The 19233-nt window shown below is 45.6% G+C and overlaps 1 long non-coding RNA gene across 1 annotated transcript in view; it reads left to right on the top strand.

The window, feature by feature from the left end:
• The window catches only part of LOC132662410 (uncharacterized), a 99599-nt gene that overhangs the window by 59361 nt on the left and 21005 nt on the right, over positions 1–19233 (top strand). Inside the window, exon 4 of the long non-coding RNA XR_009602583.3 lies at positions 17495–17676. This is a non-coding gene — a long non-coding RNA (uncharacterized LOC132662410). The remainder of the gene's footprint in view (positions 1–17494; positions 17677–19233) is intronic.

Below are 19233 nucleotides of genomic sequence, written 5' to 3'. Positions count from 1 at the left end.
TTCCATGCCAGCTACTCCCTTTCTTCTTAGGACTTGCAGCCTAGGAAATTCTCAGTTGCCCTAATTTCCCAAGGTTGGATTTAGAATACAGGGTTCAGCGGGCATATTTTCACAGCTCTGTTTTTTTACTGTTTGCTCTACCACAGGCTCGCCTGGAGACTGGGAATAGTGGGTGGGGCTCCCGGCCAGTGTACATTCTGCTAAATAAGCTGGATGTGCCAAGAGCCTTCTTTCTGCCATCGCTGTGGTAGGTGCAGGTCTACTGGCAGCTTTGGGTTTTGATAGGAAAGGCACAGCTTCTGATTTTATAGCAAAGGGTTTTCCTCTGCTTTACGATAGAAACGTTTTCTTTAAAAAAATTTTTTTTTAATGTTTTTAAATTTATTTTTGAGAGACAGAGACAGTACGAGCAGATAGAAAGGGAGACGCAGAATCTGAAGCAGGCTCCAGGCTCTGAGCTGTCAGCATAGAGCCCAATGCGGGGCTTGAACTCACGAACCATGAGATCATGACCTGAGCCGAAGCTGGACCCTTAACTGACTGAGCCACCCAGGTGCCCCCCATAGAAACATTTTCTAAACTAACTACCATGTGGCTATTCACTACCACCTATCTGTATGCACACCCATATGTTTTACTGGAACAACATACTCACTTAAAGCCAGGCCTGAGGTAGAATTGGAGGCTACCTGTCTCTTAGCATGGGTTCTAAGGTCTGGGTAGAAGGTCACCAGGGAGGATCCAGAGAGAATGATCATGTAGTTAGAGGGTTTTGTTTGAGGGGTTTGGGAATTCATTGCAGGCTGGGGAAGAATGGCTGGCAAACACATTACCTGCCTGGTGGGGTAGGGGGAGGAGCCCACTGAGACAGAACATAGTATTCATTCCATTCAATTCACTCAGTAAATATTTACTGAGCACTTGCTACATACCAGGTAGTGTTCTAGGTCCTGGGAATACAGCAGTGAATTAAACACAGAAATCACTGCCCTTATGGGGCTGAGTTCTTCGTTCTGTGCTGTGACTCCATTCATCAGCTGTGGGGTTTAGGTGTCAGGGTCCTAATCTCATCATTGTGATTGGTTGTAAATGGATTAGGTGGTGTCTTCTCTCCCCCACTGACTCTTTCTTTCTATCCTCTTCTGCACAGCCCTGGAGTTATTATCCAGCCCTTCAGTGATCAGACCCAAGACCTTCCTGGGGGAAAACCCACCATCCTAGGTCTCCTGGGTATATGGTGACTAATTCTCAGGGCTTCCCTTGACTTGTATGAAAGACAATCCTTGGGATCTGAGGTCACAAAAGTACACCTGCCCACCCACCTCCTAGATTTCTTCTCATCCTTCCCGGGAAAACTGACTATATGCTGAAGAGTAAAGAGCAACTAACACAGATAAAATCTTAAAAGCAGGCAGAGAGAAAAAACACAGCTCAGGACCTGAGCTGAAATCAAGAGTTGGATGCCAACCCGACTGAGCCACCCAGGTGCCCCAAACCTTGAGACATGCTTTAAACATAAGTATACAGAAATATAGGAAGAAAAAAATGATAAAATAAGCTGTACAAAGAAAGTTGGGGTAGCTACATTTATGTCAAATGAAATTGATTTTAGTAGAGTTAATGATACTTCATAATGATATAAGGTTCAATTAACCAGGAAGCAGAAACAATTCTATAGTTCTATGAATCTAATAATATTACATCAAAGTAAACAAAGCAAAAATGAAAGAACTGAGGGAGAAATAGAAAAGCCACAATTGTATATTGGGGAGATTTTTTTTATCCATCTCTCTTAGTTTTTGATAGATCAAGCAGAAAATACCCAGTAAGGACCTAGAATATTTGAACAAGATGATTAATAAACTTGAATTAATCAATGTAAACAGAAGATAGCTTTCAAATTCAAATATACATTATTTGCAAGGACAGATGGAATATTTACAAAAACTGACCTATGTGATGCCACAAAGCAAATCTCAACAAGTTTCAAAGATTGAAATGAATATCGGGGCCCCTGGGTGGCTCAGTCAAACATCAGACTTGAGCTCAGGTCATGATCTCATAGTTTGTGAGCTCGAGTCCCACATCGGGCTCTGCGCTGACAGCTCAAAACCTGGAGTCTGCTTCAGATTCTGTCTCTCTCTCTCTGCCCCTTCCCTGCCTGTGCTCTGTCTCTCTCTCTCTCAAAAATAAATAAATAAACATTAAAAAAAACAAGAAATGAATATGTTCATTGAGTACATTGGAATTAAGCTTGAAATCAGCAGCAACAACAAAAAATTTATTAACTCCTCAAGTGTTTGGAAATTAAGCAATATTTTTTCTTAAATAGCTGATAGTCAAAGAAGAAATCACAGTGGAGATTAGAAAATATTAAAATTTTTTTTTTAACATTTATTTATTTTTAAAAGAGAGATAGGCAGAGTGTGAGCGGGGGAGAGGCAGAGAGAGAGAGGGAGACACAGAATCCGAAGCAGGCTCCAGGCTCTGAGCTGTCAGCACAGAGCCTGATGTGGAGCTCAAACTCACGGACTGTGAGATCATGACCTGAGCCAAAGTCAGACGCTTAACTGACTAAGCCACCCAGATGTCCTGATTAGAAAATATTTTTAATTAAATGACAGTAAAAGAGTACGTTGCAAAACATTTAAGATGTAGTTAATGCCAGACTTAGAAGAAAATTTATAGCCTTACATGCTTATAGAAAAGAAAGGCTGATGGGGCACCTGGGTGGCTCAGTCGGTTGAGCATCCGACTTTGGATCAGGTCATGATCTCACGGTCCCAACCGTGAGTTCAAGCCCCGCGTCAGGCTCTGTGCTGACCTCTCAGAGCCTGGAGCCTGTTTCGGATTCTGTGTCTCCCTCTCTCTCTGACCCTCCCCCGTTCATGCTCTGTCTCTCTCTGTCTCAAAAATAAATAAATGCTGGGGCGCCTGGGTGGCGCAGTCGGTTAAGCGTCCGACTTCAGCCAGGTCACGATCTCACGGTCTGTGAGTTCGAGCCCCGCGTCAGGCTCTGGGCTGATGGCTCAGAGCCTGGAGCCTGTTTCCGATTCTGTGTCTCCCTCTCTCTCTGTCCCTCCCCCGTTCATGCTCTGTCTCTCTCTGTCCCAAAAATAAATAAACGTTGAAAAAAAAATTAAAAAAAAAAAAAAATGTTAAAAAAAATAAATTAATTAATTAAAAAAAAAAAAGAAAAGAAAGGATGAAACCAGTAATTTAAACTTCCAGCTCAAGGGCTTAGAAAAATAAACTCAACCCAAAGCAAACTAAACCCAGAGAAAGTAGGATGATAAAACTAATGAAGATGTGAGCACAGATTAATAAAATAGAAAACAGACAAACAATAGAAAGGAACCACAAAGTTGGTTTTATGAAAATACCAGTAAAATTAACAAGCCCCTGGTAAATTCAATCATGGGGAGAGAGAGAGAGAGAGAGAGAGAGAGACAGAAAGAGGGAGAGAGGGAGAGAGTAAGGGAGGGAGAGAGTAAGGGAGGGAGAGAGTAAGGGAGGGAGAGAGACAGAGACAGAGAGATAGAGACAGAAAGAGAGGGAGAGAGGGAAGGAGAGAGAGAGAGAGAGAAAGAATGAATAATTAATTGGTACCAACAATGAGGTAGAGGACTTTAGCACAGACTCTACAAGAATAGAATAATAATTCTATTATTAAAAAGATAGTAAGAAGATATTATGGACAACTTATGCTGATGTGTTTGATGACTTGGATGAAATGAACCAATTGCTTGAAAAAACACAACTGAAATTTGACACACGTAGAAAATCTGGAAACTCAGAACTCTTAAAGAAAGCGAATCCTTACTTCATATGCTTCCTGCAAAGAGAACTCTAGGCCCAAATGCCTTCAGTAGGGAATTTCATGGAGCATTAAAGGAAAAAAAAAATAATGGCAGTATTACATGATCTTTTGAAGAGAATAGGAAAAGGGGAAACATTTCTCAATGTGTTTTCAGAGTCTGACAAACCCTTAATACCTGATAAGGACATTACAAGAAAGAAAAATTGTAGGCCTATTTGTCTCATGAATATAGATGTAATATTCCCTAGTGAAATATTAACAAACCAAATTCAGAGATATACAAGAGAGATAATAAATCATGACTAAATGTGGCTTATTAAAGAAATGCAAGTTTGGTTTAGCATTGGAAAACAATCCATTTAGTGTATCACATTAATGAGATAAAGGGAAAAAGCATAAGCTCATTCTCATAGGGTAGGATCATTATTTAATAAAATGTAACATACATTAATTGAGAGAACTCTTACACAAGAAGAAACAGAACCAACAGGATGTGTGTGTGTGTGGGGGGGGGGGGGGTGGGGGTGATTATATGTGTGTGTATCAAGAAAGAGAGAGATTTTAAGAAACCAGCTCATTTGTTCATGCAGTTAGGAAGGCTTGTGAGTTCAAAATGTATAGAGTGGACCTGGAGAGCTGGAGAGCAAGGGAGGAGCCGATGTTGCATCATGACTGGTAATGCTGAGCATTGCTGGTGGCAGTGTAAGTTGAAAAATGTATGAACGCATGTATACCCTATAATCCAGCAAGCCCACTCCTAGGTACACCCCCCATAGATGCATTCATATGACTCCAAAAAGTCATGTATAAAAATGGCCTTAGGAGCTTTATATAGTGCCTGAAACCAAATGCCCATCATCAACAGAATGGATAAACAAATACCGGTATATTCATACAATGGATAGCCACATCACACAACTTGGGTGAAACCCACAAACATAATATTGAGCAAAGAAGCCAGACACAAAAGGGTACACGCTGCATGACTCTGATTATATAATGCTGGAAACCAGGCCAAACTGATGCGCAGTGTTAGAGGTCAGGATGGTGGTGACATTTGGGTAGGAGGAAAGGGGTAGTGATTGCAAAGGGCCTGCCCAGGGCTTCTGGGGTATTGCTTGTGCCTTACTTCTTCACAGGAGGCTTGGTCACATGGTGCAACCACTTTGGGAAATTCATTAAGTTTACATTAAAAAAATTAAAAAGTGAGAAAGAACAGAGGAAAGTGATCTGGAGACAGCGCATAGAGACAACACTTTCCAGCAAGGTTGCTTTCAGGAGAAAATGGGAGGCTAATTGGCAAGAGTGATTTTTTTTCTTTCTGTTCAATTTGGTTTTGGAATGAGGACATGTTTGTACACTGGTGAGAATAAAGCAATGAAGGCAGGAGTGTTGGTGACGCTGGAGAGAGAGAGACGAGGACCGCAGGAGTGGCATCCATGAGCAGTGAGGGTGCAGGAATGGAGTGCAGGGCCCAGGTACAGTCCGCCCAGGCCCACAGATCACCGGGGAGGTGTGCAGGGAGCTCTCAACAGGGTCCCTCCTCCCTGAGGCACCTCTTTTCCTGTTGCTCAGACCTCCTCCTCCGCAGGGTGCCTGAACCCCAAACCCATGCTCTCTCATGCCCAATCTTGCTCAACATTAATAGAATTCTCTGGTCTCTGGTAGACAGGGACCAGAAGGTGAGGCTAGCGGCCAGCACCGTTTGGACAAGGTGCTGGAGAAGCTTATGGTGGAGAAGGAGGTAGAGGTCCCAGCCTGGAAAAGGCTTTGAGGGGTGGTCTGTGGATTTCTGCCATCAGGAGCTCCTGTCCTCATTGGTTGGTTCTGGGTAAAGTTGGGGCTAGCCACCCGGCACTGGCTGCCTGCTCCTCTGCCCTCTGTCCCATCCCTGACCTGCTTGGGGCAGTGGCTGCCTGGCCACTCACCACTCTTATAGGACCCCAGGGCTCTCCCTGTGAGCAGGGGGAGTGAGCCTTGGCTTCAGGAAGGGCAGGAAGCCAGCTTAAAAAAGCACATTCCTTGGCAGGTTAAAAAACATTTTTTTTTTTTTTTAAGTGTAAAGACTTAACCTTTGCTAGGAAATGGTTGCGGTATTTTCTTTAAATGAAAAGAGACCATTGTGAGTGGAACTTTGGAAAATACACAACATCCTGGTGCCGTTCTCCAGGGCGGTCTCAAGCAATCCTTGTCAGGCCGGCTCTGGCCTTTCCTCCAGATGGTCTCTCCTTGTGCTGTTTGAAGGGGCTGGATCAGCAGACTGGTCCCTGGAAAGGCCACTGGAATGCTGAGCCCCTCCCCAGCAGGGCACCCATCACAGAAGGGGCTTCTTGTTTCTTGCAGTGGCCCACACTCAGGACCAGCTGTATAATAATGTGGGCCCAGTGCAAAATGTAAACGCAGGGCCCCTGGTTCAAAAACTATTGAGCTTCAAGCTGGTGACAGCAGAACATCAAACCAAGTGCGGAGCCTCTCGGAGCACAGACCCTTCTAAGTGAAGGATCCTGTGCGACCACACAGGTCACAAGCCTGGCCTCCGCTTGATTCTGACAGGTAATGTCACTCTCTTTCTGCAGGCCAACTTGAACTTTTGAAGCTTCTCTCTAGGTGGTACCTCCAGGGCTAGACAGGGATGCCAGATGATATAGGGCAGGACTCAGGGCTTCCTTCTGGGGTCCCACCCCCATCCCTGCTCCCATATACCACAGCTGGCAACAATTTCCCAACCTGGCTCTTTGCTCAGATTTCTTTTGCATTTCATAGACTGTGCTCCTCAGTCGTGAAAACATTCTGGGTTTAATCTGTGCTTGCTTGTAACCTGGGGGTCTAGGGTAATCAGGGAACACAGAACAGCTGCATTGAGTGCTGGGCTCCTTGACGCTCCTTGAACTGTTTGCAAGCCTCCTTATAGGGCCTACTGTAAATAGGAAAGTACAAACACATGCCGATCGTGCAGTGAATTAAAACCATCCGCTGCTTTCCCCGAATTTTAACACATAGTGGTTTGTGTTTATGCTGCATTTATTACCTTGCATGCTACTTGCAGACTTGGGTAGCTCTCTACAAAGTCAGGCCTAAGCATCTGTGCCTTCCTGGGTCTGGGAGGTCCGCCATGTCCTATAGCTTTGTTCCCTGGGTCGGCCTGACCTCGTAAGCCCAGACCCTCACCAGAGCTTCCCTGTCCAAAACAGTGGCCATTAGCCACTCGTGGCTCTTGACCACTTAGAATGTGACTAGCCTGAATTGAGATGTGTCATTCATGTGGAATAGATACCTGCCTTTGAAGGCTTAGTACAAAAAAACAATGTAAGATATCTCATTAATAATTTTTTCACACTGCATGTTGAAATGGTAATATTTATAAAATGGATAACATAAGATATGTTATTAATTTTGCAGGTTTCTTTTTCTTTTTCTAAGGTAGCTACTAGAAATTTTAAAATGATATATCTGGCTTGCATTTGTGGCTTGCATCATATTTCCATTGGACAGTGCTGTTCTGAATCTTTTTGTATTTCCATGTCCAAGCCATGTGGATTTCACACACACAGACATGCCCCCCTGAGCAACTGACAGAATCTTGGAAGGAAAACCAGGCCCAGTGCAATCATGTGACTTGACCCCAAATGCTGGTTCCTCCAATAAGGCCTCTCACAATGTCTTAGGGACACCTAACACTAACAACCCAGGGGCCTTTTTTTGGCCATTGGTGATCTGTCTGCCTTGTTTTTATCATCCATCATGTATCTATTGAACACCTCCAGTTGTGAGGCACCACAGTGTAGTGACCTCAGAGTGCAGACTCTGGAGTCTACATGACCTGGATTCTAGGCCTGATGTGTCCTTGAATGAACTACTTACCACTTCATGCCTTGGTCTTCTTAACCTGTAAAGTGGGAATTATAGCATCCATACAGAATCAGGATGGTGATCCAGGTGTCTACCTCACAGGCTGTATTGTGAAGATTAATTAGGACAAGGCACAGAGACATTCACTCTACCATGAGCCTGCCATAGACAGACATGGCTTGATCTGGCCCCTGGATTTTCACAGGGCTCAGCAGTCTCCAAGGAAGGATGGGGCAGGACTGAGGGCACCCTATAATATAGGTAAGTGTGGGACCCTATAATCCTGGGAAGGCTCCAAGGCAGTGCAAAGAGACCCTGTACTGGCCAGGATGTGGTCCCAAAGGTTGGAATCCAGAAGACATCTGCTCAGGATGCCCATGTTAGATGCCTGGGATAGGCAGGCTTGGGGGATAGCTGGGTTTATGATGCGGAGCCAGAACATGAACGAGGAGTGGACAGTTCTGAATACAGATCACCCTCCTAGCTACAGTCAAGCTAATGGGTAGGGCCGAGGGGATGGGTCCATATTATATCCCAAGTCCTAAATTGGCAGATGTGGGGTGTTGAACCCATCTTTTCCTTGCAGTCTTGCTCCTGTAAGACAACTTAATTTGGGTGATACTTGTTGATGAAACAAATCCCAAAGTGTCAGGGGCTGAATGCAATAGATTTTAATTTTCCCTCACAACAGTCTGAGGTGGGTGTTCCTGGGGGCCAGCAAGAGGCCTTCCATGTAGTGATTCAGGGATCTAGGCTCTTAGTGGCTCTGACCTTTACAGCCTCAGAGTTCTCTGTAACCAATGGGCAGACAAGGGAAGAGTAGGTGGAGAAGGTACGACCTCTTTTAACTACGCTGGCCTGATGTGACCACGTATGCTCACACTCAGGCCATGAGAACTAGTCATACGGCCCCTCCTAGATGCGAGAGTGGCTGGCAAATGAAGACTAGGTAGGCGGAAGGGAAAGCACTAATTTCTGGTAGCCATCTCTGCCAGCTCCCATTCTGTAGGGAGAGCTAAGCCAGCCACATCACATGGCCTTTCTCCTCACCAGGCCCCCACTCTCCTGCCACCTGCCCTCCAAGGTAGCCAGGCCAGGTTCTGAGAGGGCTCCTGAAAAAGAATGGAGGAAAACAAAACAAAATAAAGCAAAACAACTGCCCACCCCCACCAAAACCCCACAACACTCCCTAGGAAATGACACAGGCAGACAGACTCAAAGAGACAGTGAACACCATGGGCTTCCACTTCAGCCGCCTCAAACCACCCAAGCCTGGTTTGTAGAAGCAGAGCTCGGTGAGCAAGCCAGGCCTACAGTTTGGATCTGAAGAGAGTGTGGGGAGACAGACCAGCTAAGGTTTCCTTGGAGCTCCCTCTGTCCTGGCCAATGGCAGCTGGGAGTGGTCTCAGAGGGATCTCCTGGGGTCTTCTGGGCAGCTCTCCCCATGTGCTCAGATTACTGCCCTGGCCAAATCCTGAGTCCCCAGTGGTCAGGGCTGGACTGAGGTGAGAGGTATGGGTGAGATTGCGGGCAGGACACGTCTTATTATCTGACCTATGCCTTGTACCTCCACCACAGCTTCTCACACACCCGCCGGCCACTGAGGAAGGCGTGAAGGTTAACAAGGCCTACTGGGCCTCAGTGTGCTCATGATTTTGTAGAGAAAAGGATCAAACATCAGTACTTCTGTCTGATGCAGAATATGCGTCAGGCCCTTCAAAGAGGGGTGGACGGTTAAGGCCAGAGGGGAGGGGCTGACGTGAGCAAGTCAGACCCTGCATTTGGTGCAATTACAGAAGGCTTTCTGGAGGCTAAGGCCCAGAGGCTGAGGCTTGAAGGACACAGAGGGAAGAAATAGTGTTCCCACATGTGTAGTGCTTTATTATTTCCAAAGCCAGTGAGGCAGGCAAGGTAGAGAGGGTGGCAGGGACCATTATCTCCATTTGACAGGGGAAGAAGCAGAGGCCCAGAAAGGCTAAGCTCTTGGCCCAAGGTTGCACAGGAGTTTATGAGTGAGAATGCAGACGTTGGCCTAGCAGCTCTGAGTTCTTCATATAAGCTTGATAAGCACGTTTCTGCCTCAAGGCTGGTCAGGGCTAGGTCCTCAGGTGTGGCTGGGAAACTCCCATCCAGGGAGCAGGTCCTCCCTGGGGGCTTCTCAGGGCTGGGTGCTCAACCTCCCCTACACAACATGTGTTTCCTGTTTTCCTTCCCCCCCGGCTTAGGACAGAGAACAGGGTTTTCCTGAGCGGAAGAGCCTCAAAGACCTGGCCCACTACCAGCTAGCTCTGGCTAATCTGCTTGCTCATGGTTCTTGTTACTCAGAATGATGAACTCCCTCACCCTCCCTCCCAAAAGTCTTTATGACCATTACCTTCCCTCCCTCTCCCAAACTCCTGAGACCTGGAATTCAAATCCAGGTCTCTGACTCCCATCTTAGTATTCTCTGAAGACCCTTGGCTCATCAGTCAATCTCCTTGGCAAAACCTGGGACTTATGCTGCCCTGGAACATAGGAGCTGGGGCTGTGGGGCAGGTCTCAGCCCTGGGACTTGTGCACTAAGCCAGGACTTTGGCCAATCTTGCAGCCATTGGAAATCCAGAGCCCTGAGACCTCCCTCAACCCCTCACCCCTGCACTATTTCCCACACTTGTCCTGGGCAGAAGCTGGGGCCAGTGGGTGACACCACCTGGCTGTCCAGCCTGCGTTACCTGAGGCCGGTGAGACCTGGGGCTCAGTGCGTGACTCTGCTATGAATCAGAGTCAGCACCTTGTTCCACTGTTGGGTCCAGGGCTCACCCCTGCTCCTCGGATGGAAGAGATAGGTGGAATAAAAGAGAGAGAGAGGGCAAGATAGCATTCCAGGTCTGCAGAGCCTTGGATCCTGGTGCGGGCGAGAGCCATGAAGAAGAAAGGTAGGCTTTCATAGAATCAGAGAATACAATGGTGGCAGCGTGACTCCCACCCTGTCAGGGGGGAACAGAGGGAGAAGGCCCTCCCATTTCCTCACCCGGCCCCCCACAAAGAGGGCGCCTCCTCTGCTCAGGCTGTGGGAGAGCCTGGTCCTGTGTTTGGGTGTGTTTGTGTTTCTGTCAGATGAGGTGCTGAGTATGAGAGGGCTTTGGGGGGCAAATGCGGGTCTGGGTGCGTGAGTCAGAGTGGGCTCTCGCTCGTGGGGGCTTGTGAGATGTGACATTCGGGCCCTGCTTTGGCCTGCAGCCTGCACAGGCCTGAACCCCAGAGCGGAGAAAAACAACCTCTGACGACCCAGCCTTGGGGTGAGAGCATTAGGTACAGTCCCCCCCACCCCCCCATTCCCCGTTTATTAGGTACAGGTTTATCTGGGGCTAATTTAACTTGTGAAGATAATTGTGCCAGAGGCCACAGCCCTGAGGCCCCCGCCTCAGTAATTACTCCCCTGGCTTCTTTCATCTCTGAGGGCTGTGCCCCTTTGCAGCACTTACTGGGCCCTCGCTTGCTTGGGTCCTTCCAAGGCCTCGGGAGGGGCCCTGGCCACGCTTTCGCACGGTCTCATGTTTTTGCAAAACTTGCAAAAGCACGTTATTTCGACCACAATCATTTGAGGCTGCTGTTTCTTTTCATCCTGACTTACCCTCTGTCACATTGGCCCTCCTGTCAGGCAGTAGTGGGGTCACTGGCGGCAGTTTGGGGATCCAGCTTAGGGAAACGCCAGTCAGGGATGCATTTGGAGCGGGCGAATGGCATGTGTTTGTGTGGCTGCAGCCCATGAAGGAGGCCTTTCGGCACTTCTGTGTGACATTAGGGTTATTGGAGGAGGAATGATTTCTAGGAACTCTCATTTGACCCATGGTGTTGACCCACCTGATGTGATGCAGCTTGAGAGGGTCTTAGGGCTTTCGGGATGGGAAGCGTGTGGGTAGTGGTTGAGAAACGAGGTTCGAAGTGTCCTAAGCCAGAAGCTAGTCCGTGGGAAGTTCTTTTAATCTCACCACTCATATGAAACTTGTTAGGGGTTTACCCCCAACTGACAACAATCTGAAAAACTCACACGACATTAGTCGTAAAGCTGAAACAAATTTTTCTAAACTCTGAATGACAAAGCACGTATTTCACTCAACCGTGGCGGAAAGGCTGTTCTACACTCTCCACAGAAGATGGCATGAAATCGTTGGCATATGGTGAGGCAGTCAGAGAACACGCAGCCAAAAATGTTAGGGCTGTACTGTAAAGGTGTGTCAGTGAGTTCATTTGTTAAAATATTGTTTTTCTGGTTTTTGTGTATTTGTTACCTTCTAAAAATGAATGTGTTGATGTGACTTCTAGAAAATAATGAGAAGCATTTTAAAGAAAAAAATGTTCACTTAAAAACATTTTTTTAAATGTTTATTTCTATTTTTGAGAGAGAGAGAGACAGGGCATGAGCAGGGAAGGGGCAGAGGAGAGAGGGAGACACAGAACCCAAAGCAGGCTCCAGGCTCTGAGCTGTCAGCACAGAGCCTGACGTGGGGGCTCGAACTCATGAACTGCAAGATCATGACCCGAGCTGAAGTCGGATGCTTAATTGACTGAGCCCCAAATGTTCACTTTTTAACCTAGTTTTGTGATTTTCTGTTTGGCTTCTTAAGGAGGGCCCCCTAAATTGGGTAAGTTTCTGGCCCCACGAAATTTGGATCCACCCTGGTGCTACTACCATTTGTCGGTGGGGATGGGGTGGGGGAAAGCAGGTTGCCTTGAGATTCCCCTGAGGGTGCTCTCAGTCAGAGAGGTAGGGCTGGGGTGGGGGTGGGGGGGCTGTGCGGCTACTGAACTTGGCCATTGAGCACATGCTCCCTGTGGCCAGGGAGGACCTGCTCAGACAGCTGGGCTCCTTTGCAAGGCCCCTAGGGCTATCAGAACTTCCAGAAGAGCTGTGAGTTGGTAGCCTAAAGGCCCTTAGATCTCACTTCTTGTGTGTCTGCGGAGAGCACAGGAGGGTCACAGAGAAAGGAAGGGTCATTTTACACCATTGTATCAAGTTCAATTGAGTGATTATCTTATAATGTTCATCTCTCCTCCCACTCCGTAAGCTCCTTGAGGACAGGGATCTTGTTTATCTCGCTCACCGCTGTCTCCCTGGAACTCAGCACAGTGGCATAGAGTGGTGCTTAATAAACTTTTATCAAAAGGATGAACTGAATGAGCTAATAAAAGCACTAGGGCAGAGCAGGGAGCCAGGCAGGACTGTCTCTCATCTCTAAGTCATGAGCCCCAGGAAGCTCCTTTGCAGACTTGTAGATGGTGCTGCATGTCCATAGGTGCATCCTTCTTAGGGACGTCTGTGCCGCTCAGGGGAACTGGGGGGCTGCAGCAGGTGGGTTCGAGGGGTGAGGAGTGCCCGGTGCTGATTAGGAAGGAGGAGGGGTGAGGTGATGGGGATGGATGAGAGAGCTGGCGATTCTCATGAAATCAGAACCCTAACCCGGAAACCAGGAAGAACCGTGAGGTCTTGATGAGGTTGGCATTGGCCCTCTGGCCGGAGTGAGCGAGCCAGCACACGCCCGACCCCTTGGCAGTTCAGAGCTGGAAAGTTCCCAGAGTTCCCCAGAAATGTTGAGTTCCTCTCCACCAGAGCCCCTCAGGCATCCCCTACTCCCTGTGTTAATGTGCAGGAGTGTGTGTGCCATGGAAGGAAGGAGGAGAGCAGGGCTCATTTGGTTCAAAAACCCTGCTTTTGCTGGTTTTTACATTCCAGTCCCCCAGTAGAGGGTCCTGACAGCGGAAAAGATTTGGAAACCACCTATCTAGAACAAGTTGTTGCAAAGCCAGTTTTTATTAGTTTCTCTGTGTTTTTAAAGTATCACACATCCGTGGTTTTTAGTGTAATACTTAGTTCATATTTTTAAAAATCTAAAATCAGTAAGATATGACTCGAAATCACTCAGAGAGTTATATGCTCTAGTTCTAGTTCAAAGAACACAAGAGCATTGAAAGAGACACAACCAAGGGGTGGCAGTCTCCATCCATACCTGGTGAGAGTAAAGAAGGCTTTTATTCAAACAAACAAATGAATGCTTACTATTGATTAAAAGGTCTCATTCTTTGCACACTTCTGCCAGAAAAAATTTGAAAAGATGTTCTCAAATTTATTAAACACACGATAGATTCCCCCCACCCCGCCCCGTGGTGATGGTGCAGAAAGAACATACTTGGTGTTAGTTTATAATTCTCTCTGTGCTGTTCCCCCAGATGGTATAGAGCCAGAAAGGTCTTCCAAAGCAATGGGAAATATTTGTACACAAATTGTTAATGTGCAATTTTTAATGACATAACAAGGACCTCTTTAATTTTTTTAGGGTAGTACTAAATAAGATCAATTAATATTTAATTTTTATAGTTAATTACATTTTCTTGTTACCTTTAGAAAAAAATTTTTAATGTTTATTTTTGAGAGAGAGAGAGAGAGAAAACGAGTGGGGAAGGGGCAGAAAGAAAGGAAGACAGAATCCGAAGCTGCCTTCAGGCTCTGAGCTGTCAGCACAGGCGATGCAGGGCTTGAACTCATGAACTGTGAGGTCATGACCTGAGCTGAAGTCAGACGTTTAACCAACTGAGCCACCCAAGCGCCCCTTAAATAATTCATATGAATGATTATTTGAATCATTTAAAAATTTTTGTCTCCTAATGATGTATCCTGTTGCATTAAGTTTAATGTTTACATTTCTATTAATGTTTTACCTGTTCATTAATTTTTGAAATGAAGATAAATTTAATGTTCATTTTCACTGATTAAAAAATTTATTAGTCATTTTGAACACTTAAAACACACATTCAACTCACTGGTGTTATACAAAAACTAAGGACAGTTCATATTGCAGTCACTTTGTGGAAAAGAACTCTGTTTTATGCAAAGGACAGCACTACTGTTCAGAGAAATTAAGGGGATTTACCTCAAGGTCACATGGCTACTTAGTGAGTGGCAGAGGATGGCGTATGAATCCAGCTCTTCCTACACCAAGTCTCTGGCTTCTGTCTCCTTTGCACTACCTCTAACCCCTCTAAGCCGGGAACACCAATGCAGGTTCTCCTCATCTGTATCCTTGGTCGAGTTTCTATTGAAACACTAACCCTAAGGTAGGAATGTGAGGCTGGTCCCACTGCTGTTAGAGATGATGAAACCGTAGGACCCAACACCTCTTTTGCTCACCAGCTCCCAGGGACCCAAAGGGCCACGTGGGGGGATGGCAGGGCCCAAGAAGAGGGAGGAAAGGGGGCCGAGAGCCAATAAGTCAGAGAGACAGGATTTGGCCTTGGGGGAGAGGGTCAGACGCACAACCAGGTGGTCTCTGTGGTCTGTCTGCGCATCGTGGTGTGCGTGCTGTGGGGTCACCCACTCTGCTATGCTGTATTCTCGCTATCGGGTGGTGTGCTGCAGGGAGCAGAGGCCATCTCTCCCTGCCCGGTCCCTGGGTGGCATTGTGTGTCACATGTGTCACGTGAAGGCCCAGCTTAGGGCACTTTCCCAGAGAGACCTCAGGGCTGACTCGTCCTGGTGACCCTGGTAGATCCCATAGCTTCGCACTGGGTCTGACTTGCTCACAAACATCTCACTTTCCCAACTCAAGAGCAAGGGCCCCGCTCCTGGGCAGGCCCAGCTGCTGGCTGTTCTGCTAATTAATGACTGCTGATTGGCCTGAGAGGCACACTCATTATGCCCAGGAGAGATCAAAGCCAGGCCCAATAATCTGCTAAACGAGATGTCAGATTAGGGCATTCTTCTGGGCTATTAGAAAGATTTTTCTTCTTGGGTAAAGGCCTGTCAGGGCATATGACCCTGTCACCCACCATGAGCCAAGCCTGAGGGAAGCTCTGTAGCCTCCTTACTCCTCTTACTTTGCATGTGGCCATTTAATGGGACAGTCCCACCCCAGAGGCCTAGATACGATCCCTGGGGAGGTCACAAAATGGGGAGGGGTCCCCCTAGGAAAGTCATGTTTGGGCGCATTCGCCTCTGCTCCTTTGTCCTTGGGGTTTCTGGGTAATTAGGAAGATTAGGAAGAACAGGAAGAACTGGACTTCCCTGGATTCTGTGCTTTCAGCTGTATTAGGGACGTACAGCCTCAGTTTACCTCCCACGCCTGGAGGTTGAGTTTTGTGTTGATACCACTCCCTTTTCTCAGAATTAGCCCCACACCAAGAGCCCCAGCCCAAGTTTCTCACCTCAGGGGTAGGAATGGAGCCCGGTTTTCACGTCAGTGCTAATAGCTTCATGGTTACCAGTTATCAGATGCAGTGTCAGGCACTGTGCTAGGTGACTAAATACTAATTTTATTTATCACCTGGAAGTATTACAAGTTAGGTACATTAACAGCTTCTACAGTACATGAGGAGAGAGTGAGGCTCTACAATTTGTCCAACTTAACAGCAATTCCAGCAGACTCCAGGAGAGTCCTGATTGGCTGAAGTCAATCAGCATGTTGATTGGCATAGAGACAAGCACATGACCTAATTTTGGCCAATAAGAGAACACTAAACCCTAGACTTGTAAAGGAGGAAGGAGCTCTTTTTCTCCCTGGGTGGTGTGGGCTGAGGCTGGGAAGTTTGGAACTGCTAAAGCCATTTCACTCACTGGGGAAGAATCTGGAGCTGTTGGAGGGATGGGTAGTATAAGACCATGTGGGGACAGTTTCGTGCATCTTTGTTGCCATGCTTTGAGCTGTGGGATCAAACTAAGCTAAATGAGGAACAAATTGTCTTTATTGTTTAAACCAGTTTGAGGTGGGCTTGGAAACACAAGCCAGAGACCATAACCCATATCCCAGAGGAACCAGACCTGCCCAGTGGGTTTGGCCTCCACAAGATAGCCCTGGGATAAGCCCACCTGGTAAAGCCAGGAGAGACTGTTGAACGTAGTCATGGTGCTTACTGTGGTTACTGCTTGTCCTGGTCACCAACGTCGGAGTTGCCACCTCAGCCCAGCCTATGACCTCATCTGTCACCTCTGCTTCTCAGAGACAACTTCACCTGATCACCCATGGTACCGGCTCTCCTCACTGTCCCCCACCATCTTCATCCTGCCTGGCCTAGCTGGGATGCCTAGACCCAGCCCAGGCCTGGATGAACCCTCTGTCTTGGTTAGGAATAGTTTTGATTGGGAGAAACAGACACCGAAAGTGACAATGGCTTAAACGAGATAGAAAGCTATTTCTTTCACACGTAACATCCTGGATATGGGGTCCCCTGCTGGTGTGGGAATGTGGTTCCACCATTGTCCATTTATACAATCGCTTGTGTATTGATCAACTTTGCCCAAGATTTGTCTACTTTATCAGTCTTTTCAAAGAACCAGTTTTTAGTTTTATTGATGCTTGTTTTGCCCATTTTCTATTTCATTAGTCTCTGTCCTCATCTTTATTTCTTTCCTTCTACTTTATTTGTTGTTTCTCTCCTCCCTAACTTCTTGAGCTGGTCACTTAATTCTTTATAGGTTGTGACCTTTACATCTTTTCTTGCATGAGTCATAAATGAAAATACATTTTTCTCTTTATCATTCTTGTAACCGCATCAAGAAACTTAGAAATGTTATTTTAACTGTTGTTAGGTTCTAAATATTTTCTCATTCCTCAATTCATTATAGTTTCGTCTTTAACACAGGAGTTATTTAGGAATGTTTTTAAAAAGTTACAAAATAATAGTTTGAAAGTATTCTTGCTATCAATTTCTAATTTGTACATAATACATGGTCAGTTTTTATAAATGTTCCAAGGGGAAAATATGAATAATACAATGACTAAGTGAAGAGTTCTATATTTGTCCATTAGACTAAGATTGTTAATTAATTAATTAATTAATTATTTTTTATTTTAGAGAGAGAGTGTGCAAGCCAGGGAGAGGGGCAAAGGGAGTGAGAGAGAGACTCCCAAGCAGGTTCCACATTCAGCGCAGAACCCAACACAGGGCTCAATCCCATGATCCTGGGATCATGACCTGAACCAAAGTGGAGAGTTGGACACTCAACTGACTGAGCCATCCAGGCACCCCTAATTAAGGTAAGTCATTACCAATAATGTCTCTCAGTGACAGAGAAATCTACTTTGATTGTGGAAATGTCAGTTTCTCTTTTGTAATTCTGTCAAACTTTATACATTTTGAAGTCATGTTATTAGGTGTCTACATGTTATATTTTCATATCTTCCTGGTGAATTTCCTTTCATTGGTATGTATTGACCCTCTATCTCTAATGATGCCTTTTGCCTTAAAGTATATTTTGTCTGGTACTAATATTACTCTACCACTTTTCTTTCAATTGTTATTTTTTCTGTTATATCAAACTCCATCCCTTTACTTCACTTTTTCTGGGTCCATGCATTTTAGTGTGTCTCTTATAAATAGCATATAGCTAGATTAAAAACTTCCAGCTTAACAATCTCTGGCTGTCTTGGCTCATACATTTATTGTGATTTCTGTTGTACTTGTTTATCTGGGAATATCTTAATTTCTCCTTCAGTTTTGAAGGATCGTCCTACTGGATATAGAATTGTTGATTGACAGTTTCTTGTTTATGATGAGTTATTTTTCCCTTGCTGCTTTCAAGATTCTCTCCTTGCATTAAAAAATTTTTTTTATAAGTTTATTTATTTTGAGAGAGACAGAGACAGCATATGTGGGGAAAGTGTAGAACGAGACAGAGACAGAGAATCCCAAGCAGGCACTGCACTGTCAGCACGGAGCTGGATGTGGGGTCCAAACTCACAAAACCGTGAGATCATGACCTGAGCAAAATTAAGAGTCTGACACTTAACCAACTGAGCCACCCAGATGCCCCTCTCCTTACATTTTGACAGTTTGAGTATGATGTAGATAATATAATGTGATAAGTCTGGAGATCAGATTCTCCTCTCCTGAAATGGGTTAATGTTGTTATTGTTGGCCAATGCTGTTTGTTTCATGACTTTGCTTGACTGTAAAGTCTGCATTCCCTGTGTACAACCATTGAAGTCTTTGCTTGGTCAGCCTAGTACTCAACTAATGATTGGTCAGAGGTTGCCTTAAATGCTTTGAACAAACCTTTCTAGATTGTTCCACATGGATACACAAAGCTCTAGTACATTCATTTCAACCTATGTATAATAGTCCATTGTATGGATATACCTCAATTTATTCATCCTTTAATCTATTAGTGGACATTTAGGTCATTACTAATTTTTTGACATTACATAGAAAGTGCCATTGAATGTCTAGTTCATGTGTGAGAGTTGTTTTTTTTTTTTTTAAACCATGTATACCCAGATGTGTAATTGTTGGGTGATGGAATGCATATCTTCAACCATAGGAAATACTGCCAAACTGTTCTCCAAATAACTGTACTCATTCATGTATCCACTGTCAGCGTAGCCTATTTAATGGTTTATTTTGTTTTAATTAGCTTTAAAGCTTACCTCAAAAATCTTCTCCTTCAGAGAGCTGCTTGTGGTTCTCCAACTAGAAGTAATCTTGTTCTTCTGCATCACTGTAAAATCCTGTTCTTTTCTAACCTGTTGCATTACCTTCGATTTGCCTTGTGCCATTGTTGTATGAATGTCCCCTCTCACCTACAAGATTCACTT

Source organism: Panthera onca, chromosome A3 (genome assembly GCF_046562875.1).
Source record: "Panthera onca isolate mPanOnc1 chromosome A3, mPanOnc1 haplotype 2, whole genome shotgun sequence".
NCBI lineage: Eukaryota > Metazoa > Chordata > Mammalia > Carnivora > Felidae > Panthera > Panthera onca.
This window is presented reverse-complemented; position numbering and strand designations above follow the sequence as displayed.